Below are 8810 nucleotides of genomic sequence, written 5' to 3'. Positions count from 1 at the left end.
AACAACTTTATTCTGTAGTTCTGATCACTCCCACAGCTAAAAACTAAAAATAATTCCAATTTGGTACACTAATCCTGAATGAAACCAACTGTCCAAAAGGTGCCAGTTCACCAGGAGCATCTGACAAAGCACATGAGTGCCAATGATGAAACAGCCTGGAATGCGTCTTCAAAACAAAGCTAAGTATCTGTTGTTATTTCTCTCTGAAAATAAATAAATAAATAAATATATATATATATATAGTTATATATATATTTATATACTGTTATTATACACACACACACACTGTTCAAACCAGCTTTTAAAAAGGGGTGCGATTTTATAGGCACTTAACTTTGTCTACCTCTGTAATCCAATGTCCTCTTTTAAAACTGGGTATTCCAAAATTGTAATTAAGTTTGTTTCTTTCAGAATGAACACCTTATTAACCATATGAAAACTTCATCCAGCTTCATACAGAATGCCAGCTCCATCATTCCCCAGTTAAAATAAAATAAGAGTTTACACCTTGTTAGGCAATGACGGCAACCCATGTCCAGCAGGAAGCAGTTACAGAAAAGAGATCATCTCCCTTCAGCACCCCTTTAAAATTAAAAGTGTAAACACTTTAAGGATAAAATGAAATTAATAGATGGACATGGAGCATAACTGGAAACCATGTGAGCAACACTGGTGACTGCAGGGGGACCAAGACTCAGGATTCTGCTGTCCAGAATGAAAACTTCTAAACTTCTAAAAACAGGATCCTGGATGCTACAATGAAAATTTTTTTGCAAATTTTTTTGTCTTTATTTTTTTAAGGTTATATTAAAAATATATGAAGTCCCCATGTATTCCCCACCCCCCTCACCCCACTCGTCCCCCCATAACAACAACCTCTTCCATCATCATGAGACATTCATTGCACTTGGTGAATACATCTCTGAGCACTGTTTCACCTCATGGTCAATGGTATACACCAAAGCCCACACTCTCCCACAGTCACCTCAGTGGGCCATGGGAGGACATACAATGTCTGATAACTGTCCCTGCAGCACAAACCAGGACAACTCCAACCCCCCAAAACACCCCCACATCACATCTCTTCCTCCCACTCCATACTCCCAGCAGCCACCATGGCCACTTTCTCCACACCAATGCCACATTTTCTTCAAATACTAATCACAATAGTTCATGTATAGAATATCAGTAAGTCTATTCTAATCCATACTCTATTCCTTCATCCTATGGACCTTAGAATGGTTGTGTCCACTCCACGTCTTTTTCAAGAATTGCTGGATACAATTCTCCTGCTTTCAGTTGTAGGCACTCTTGGCTCCTTGGTGTGGTGGTTGACCTTCTTCAGCTCCATGTTAGCTGAGTGGGGTAAGTCCAATAAACCAGAGTGTAAGAGTTGCAAGTCTGTTGAAGCTCAGGGCCTGGTTATCACATGGTCACTCCAGAGATTCATGTCCCCTGGATATATATTAAGCCCCAGTACAAACTACAGTTCCAGTAAAAGTAACAGGACAGACTTGTGGACAAAGATCACATCTGAGTCCAGCTCCATCACACAGAAACACAAACACCAAAGTAGGGCCAACTGACATGGCACTGAACTCTATCTGCCATGACCATAGAACCTGTGCATCTCTGTAGCCCTCAGAAGAACCAATACCTGGGATTGTATCTACTTTATCTGTCTCTGGGACTCTGCTGAAGTGTGCAAAAGGGCAAGTGCTCTGATAACCGCCTAGCACTCTTTGGAGACTCATAGCCAAATAAACTCATTTGTCCTTTCCATTTCCCCCTTTTATTCAGGTCAAAAAGCATTTTTAACTCCTGCTATTATATGTAGATTGAGATATTCTGCTGGTCCAAGTTGACCATTTTATTCAAGGTCATTTTCTAGTTACATCATCAGCTGGTACTTGGTAGTAATCCTTGGCACCAAGGAGGCTCATCCCTGGGAGTCATTTCCCATGCTGGGGGGAAGGCAACACATTTACATGCTGAGTTTGGCTTTGAGATGGGCCACATTTGAGCAACACAGAGGCCCTCAGGAGGTAACTCTTAGGCACTCTGCAGCTGTAGGCCTTGTTCTTATTTCAGGTGCACAAGCTCACAAGCATAGTCATTAGTATCAAGGGCTCATTTTTGGACTTTCATTCTTTTTTGTCTTTGCCATTGCACTTGGCGGATTGTTGCTGTTCCTTTAGGGACTGCAATAGAGCTCCCCTGGCTAGGAACTCAGCACTCCCTCAGTTGTTTTTTTTTTTTTTTTTTTTTTTTTTTTTTTTATTCATAAGATATGTATTTTTTTTTAATTTTTTTTATTGACTTTGTAATAATATTACATTAAAAATATATATGTGAGGTCCCATTCAACCCCACCCCCCCACCCCCCCTCTCCCCCCCCCCAACAACACTCGTTCCCATCATCCTGACACATCCATTGGATTTGGTAAGTACATCTTTGGGCACCTCTGCACCTCATATACATTGGTTCACATCATGTCAGTTGTTGTTTTTAACTGTAACCACTATGAAAATATCCAAACATTTTATGTACCCTGGATATATGCCCTAGAGAACTCCCTACCAAACATGTGTCCCCTGTCAATAACATCCCACACCCGTATTCTTCCACTGCCATTGTTGAACCTCTCTGTGATCCAAAGCTTCTTCAAAAATAAAGCCCAAAATATTACCAGGTTCCATATAGTAAAATGGAATATAGTGAAGTGTTTAAAGGTTAGATATAGAATACTTATTAATTTAGAAAAATTAAGATACAAATAAATTGGGGTATCAAAAAATTTAAAAATGCAAAAGCTTTGTTTTTGATGTTTTGCCTTCCATCACTGCAATAACTGTTGCCTTGTATGCACATTGGCAAGGCAACTACTTCCGTCTTTTCCTCAGTGTCTCTGTCTGTTCATTACACAGTTCTGGCCATGCCTCATGTGTTGTTCTATGGACTATCATGCAGAGTAAGCAGTGGGCAAATCACTAATCAGATGTTTACTTTTTATAACTTCTTGTGGTGCTAGATAAAGAAATGTCCATCATAGAATGTGTGAATCAGACATTTAGCCAGGACTTCAGCCTGCTGGGACTGTTCAGTCACACACCTAGTCATATCATCCCCTTCTCCCTGGTCCTCAGCATCTGCACAGGGACCATCTTCAGAAATGTACCCCTGGTTCTCCTCATCTACCTGGACACACAGCTCCACATGCCCATGTACTTCCTCCTCAGCCACTCTCCCTCATGGACCTCATGCTCATCTGTACAACTGTCCCAAAATGGCCTACAGCTACTTCTCTGGCAGGAAGTCCATTTCTGTGGCAGGCTGTGAAGCCTAGATAGTCTTCTACATGTCCCTCTTTGGTGCTGAATGCTTCCTCTTGGCCATCATGGCCTATGAGCACTATGTTGCAATTTGCCAACCTCTTTGATACCCCCACCTTATGAGCCAAAAAATATGCAGACTCATGGCTGCCTCTTCCTGGGTCTTTGGATCCCTTGATGGGATTTTTAATTTGCCTGCTACTTTGTCCTTCTACTGTGGCTCCTGAGAGTTTGCCCAGTTCTTTTGTGACATGCCTGCACTCCTCAGTCTCTCATGCATGGATACATCTACATTTGAAACACTTGTCTTTGCTATATAGTGATACTTTTCTTGCCTTTATCAATCATCATCATCTCCTACAGTCATGTGATTTTGGCTGTCATTTGCATGATCTCAGGGGAGGGCCAGCAGAAGGCTTTCACCACCTGTACTTCACACCTGAGTATTGTGGGCATGTATTATGGAGCAGTGATATTCATATACATGCAGCCCACTTCCAATCACTCCCCAAGCCAAGTCAAGGTGGTGTCAGCCATCTACACCATTCTCACCCCCCTGCACAACCCCTTCATCTACAGCCTTCACAACAAAGATGTGGCCAGGGCATTCATGAAGGTGTTTAGGAAGGGCAAATCTGGAGGATAAATTGAATAAGACTCAAAGGTTTTATTTATTCTGCTAACTCCTCTCTCTGGCACATATTTATTTAAGAAACATGAGATAGCAACAAAGTAAAAATTCACTAAGATATTTATAGTAATCAGAGTTGATAGACTCTATACACATACAGTTAGTATATATGACCTTTTTTTGTATATACATTTTGGTTTTGAATGCAAATCAGCTAATGTTCATGAAAAGCAAAATTAAATAGTTAATTCCATGATATATAGCTAACTAAAAGCTCATAAAATGCTTTTCCTTAGTATGATAACCCAGAGTCTTCCTGATTTTTTTGTACTGTTAATATGGCCTGTGCATAAATTCAAACTTACTCTATATCCAAGTATGCCTAGTTCCCTGGGAAGCCAATTGAGAAATATGAACTCTATAGGCTTTGGATATTCAGGGTGAATGCAAAGTAAATGTGCATATAAAGCTTCCTGGAATATGGCCAGGTTCTTGTTTCTCCTTACCTGGAATGTGGGGGATTCATGTTAAAAGCTTACCTGGAATGTGGGGAATATATGCTAATTCAAGCTTACCTGGAGGATATAACCTATCTGATACTAACATAAAGCACTTGAAGAAACTAACATAAATTCTTTTTGAATATAAACATTGTTTGACTCCCCACTCCTACATCTTCTGTATAAAAGGGAACCAAAGATCTTATTTGGGGCTTGGTTTTTATTAGGACAGGAGTCTGCCAAGTCTGGCTGGCTGTAACAAATCTTCTTTCTCAGAATTCTCATGTCCTGGCCTGCAATACCATGTAAAACCAACTTCTTTCTGCTACAGCACCTCTAGGGGCTTGTCCAGAATATGCAGAGAAGGCCAGAGATGGGAATGGTTGATTGCCCCTCCCAGATGTCTCTGAGGAGGCCAGGAAGGAGGGTTCAGGTGAAACATCCCAGGGCACCCCTGGACTCCTCTTTAGTCCAGAAAGAGGTTGTGACTCTGCCAGAGCCCTCCTGGAGAAACAGGAGGCACCATAGGGTTCAAGAGACCTCAAGAAAGAAGCAAGGAGCTCTGCACACCAGACAGGTAAGAACACCAGCACATAGCACAGGAAAAGCCTAGTACTGAAAAAAAAAATGAGGAGGGGAGCCTGATCAGCTCTCAAGAGGAGGCCCCAGTTCTCCTGAGGAAAAGGGAGGAAGCCATCTTCTCTAGGTCCAAGTAAGGAAAAGGGGTGGTTGTGTGCATGTAATTGTAGAGACTGAGTGAGACACAGAAACACACTTCTGTGGGGCGAATGTGGAGTCCCAATCCATGGTTCCATGGTGACCTCATATGGTCAAGTGTGGTCTGGAAGGCCTCCCTGCAAAGGGACCCTCTTCCAAGTTGGGAGTTTATACTGACCTGCTAAGGCTCAGATGTACTATAAGCTCCCGTGAGGAATGAAGCTGGAAATGGATGAAGCATAAGGCTGAGTGTTGTGCAATGTTGGCACAGGGTGGAAAAATGGGAAAAACACAGAGTAGAACCCTGTTAGGTTGTATACTGAGAAATTTTCTCCGAGTGTTCCATGGAGATGTATATGGCATAAAGTTCCAGTCAGGAGACCTTAGGATGCTTTGTGATTTAGAATAGCCAACTTTCGGCTTGGGCTGGCTTCAGGAGGGCACTTTTGAGCCTTGGATCATCTGTAAAGTCCATGACATTGTAACCAGAAAGCCAGGGCACCCTGACCAGTTCCCCTACATCAATGCCTGGAAAGATGCTGTGAGTCAAAGTCTGCCCTGGTTAGGGAAGTGTACGACTAAAGAAGCCAGGATTTGCCTAATACAAAAACCCAGAAGTGCTGTCCCAGGAACTAAGCCAAACAAGCAATGTGTAAAGGGTCCAGAGGAACTGAGCCCCAAATCCAGTGCCAACCCACCCATTCTAGAAGGGCCAGATGAAAATGACCTCCTGCTGCCCTGTGCAATTGCTCCTACCATGCCAAGACTGAGGAATGGGAATGAGTCAATTTCCCTAAGCAGTTCTGCCCCATCAACATCTGTGCTAGGAAGTGCACCACACACAGCATCCCTGCAGCTACCTTTGTCACCATCCACACAAGGGAGTGCACCCACACCACCCCCATAGCTGCCTTTTTCACCATCTGCACCAGAATTGCATCCTAGCCGCCCCTGCAGCTCTGTGCCCCTGGCAGTGTAGTGCTGACTATCAGTAAGGAAGGAATCCCTGAAAAATGACAGCTCAGATCATGGGAAGCCCCAGAGGCAGGTGGAGCAGGGAGAAGGGTGGCCCTACAGTTACCTCTCCATGAAGCCTGAGTTCCAATTTATGATGATGCAGATGGCCAGGTTTTAGGGGGAAACTGAACTTTTATGTACCAGCTCTTTACTACAATGGACCTCTTTAACTGGAAAAGTCACACCCCACCATACTTGGAGAAGCCTCAGGCCATAATGGACCTTTTCCAGTCCATCATACAGACCCACAAACCCACCTGGGCTGATTGTAAACAACTCATCATGACTTTACTAAAAACTCCCGAAGAATGTGAGTCACACAGTGGGCTCTAACCTGGCTCAAAGAGCACCCACCTGAGGGAACTTTGGACAGCAACAAATATGCCCACGTACATTTCCCAGACAAGGACCCCCAATGCGATCCCAATGACATGGCCAAACTCAACTGATTAGAAACTTTCCAGAGGGCCTTAGTTAAAGGATTCAGAGCCAGGAGCTGAAAGCTCTAAACATGGCAAAAACCACACAAATCCTACAAACTCTCAATGAAAGTCTGGCTCAATTCTATGAGAGACCATGCAAGGCATTTCATATATACATGCCCTTTAACCCAGATGCTCCAAAAAGCCAAACAATGGTCAATTCACCATTTGTTGCCCAATCACAGGCTGACATCTGAGAAAGCTACAAAAGTTGGACAGCTTCGCTGGTATGAGTATTTCTCAGCTCATGGAAATAGCCACCAAGGTTTACATCAATCATGATGTAGAGACCAGGAGGGAAGAAAATTGGAAGATGAAAAAAAACAAAAAACAAAAAACAGACCTTCTTGCAGCCCTGCCCTAAGGAGGGGGAGGGGTCAACCCCTAGGGCAAAATCAGTGCACATATTGAAAGGAGGACAGGCATTGGAGTGGGAATGCCCCAGCAGGTCACTCAACCCCATTGCTGCAAAAGAGGGGGGCAAAAACATTATCCAGGAAAGCTAGTGGAGCATCACATACCAAACCCTGGGTTCACAAAATTTCAGAAGGTAGACCTGCAAATCAGCTCATTGGACTTGCAGGAATAGAAGACTCTGATAGAGATTATTAGGATAGACTGGGCTTCTATTCTCTCAGTCCCAAGAAGCCTATGGTCAGAGTCCAAATTGGGGGTCACTCTATACATATGAGGGTTGACACTGGGGCACAACACTCTGTAATGACCAAGCCAGTCAGACCATTATCAAAAAGACAAGGCACTATCACAGGGACAACTGGTAAAAGCACCCAGTGGCCCTTCCTTCAAGCCAGGACCTGTAACATTGTGGGTAAGGAGGTCACTCACAAATTCCTGTATCTCCCAGACTGCCCAGTTCCCCTCCTGGATCAAGACCTGCTGTCTAAACTACAGGGTCAAATTACCTTTAGGGAAGCAGACTTGGCCCAGTGGTTAGGGCATTGGTCTACCACATGGGACGTCCACGGTTCAAACCCTGGGCTTCCTTGGCCCATGTGGAGCTGGCCCATGTGCAGTGCTGATGCATGAAAGGAGTGCCGTGCCACATAGGGGTGTCCCCCACGTAAGGGAGCCCAACTCACAAGGAGTGCACCCCATAAGGAGAGCCACCTAACATGAAAGAAAGTGCAGCCTGCCCAAGAATGGCACTGCCCACATGGAGAGCTGACAGAAGAAGATGATGCAACACAAAGAAACACAGATTCCCGTGCCGCTGACAACAACAGAAGGAGACAAAGAAGATGCAGCAAATAGACACAGAGAACAGACAACTGGGGTGGGGGGGGAGGGGAGAGAAATAAATAAATAATCTTTTTTTTTTTTTTAATTGCCTTTAACACCACGGGGGCAATTCACACTGACACTGGGACCACAGGACTCTCCAAAATAGCACTAACCCTTCCTCTGCAGGAAGAATGGAGACTGTTTTGCCTCAGTGAAACTGGCCAATCCACCACCACACAGCTCCGCTTTGAAGAGGTGCCTGAAGGATGGGCAGAGGGCAATCCAACAGGATGGCACATGACATTCCTCCAATTATTTTTGAAATAAAGTCCACAGTCAGCCCAGTGAGCATACAATAATATCCAGTTCCACATGAAGCACAAGAAAATGTCACACTACATATTCAGAGATTGCTGAATGAAAGCATACTAAAGCTGTGCCTGTCTCCATGGAGTACCCCACTCTTCCAAGTTAAAAAGGCTGATGGGGATTACTGCCTGGTCCAGCACTTGTGAGTAGTCAACTCAGCAGTAATAACTCTCCATCTTGCGGTCCCAAATCCATACATTCTCCTCAGGTTGATACTCTCACTGGCAATATACTTTTCATGCCTGGATCTTAAAGATGCCTTCTTCTGCATGTGGGTACTACCCCAGAGCCAATCAATTTTTGCCTTTATGTGGGACAATATGAGCTCCAGTGAAATGCAACAGTGAACTTGGACATGACTCCCTCAGGGATTTAAAAATGCACCTGCTATTTTTGGACAAACCCTGGCCAGTGATCTCAAATTCTTTAAACCAGAAAGTCATAACTGTTTTCTCCTCCAATATGTAAATGTCCTCTTCTTTGGAAGTGCCACCTGCCAAGACTATGCTAGCAGAACCC

General features: G+C 43.9%; 1 pseudogene; it reads left to right on the top strand.

Moving 5' to 3' along the window:
- Positions 1-3040: 3040 nt before the first annotated feature.
- LOC101416382 (olfactory receptor 2M3-like) lies at positions 3041-3979 on the top strand (annotated as a pseudogene).
- Positions 3980-8810: the final 4831 nt, after the last annotated feature.

The sequence above is a fragment of the Dasypus novemcinctus genome, chromosome 22, assembly GCF_030445035.2.
Source record: "Dasypus novemcinctus isolate mDasNov1 chromosome 22, mDasNov1.1.hap2, whole genome shotgun sequence".
NCBI lineage: Eukaryota > Metazoa > Chordata > Mammalia > Cingulata > Dasypodidae > Dasypus > Dasypus novemcinctus.
Note: the sequence above shows the minus strand (reverse complement) of the source record. Positions and strands in the feature narration are given on the sequence as shown.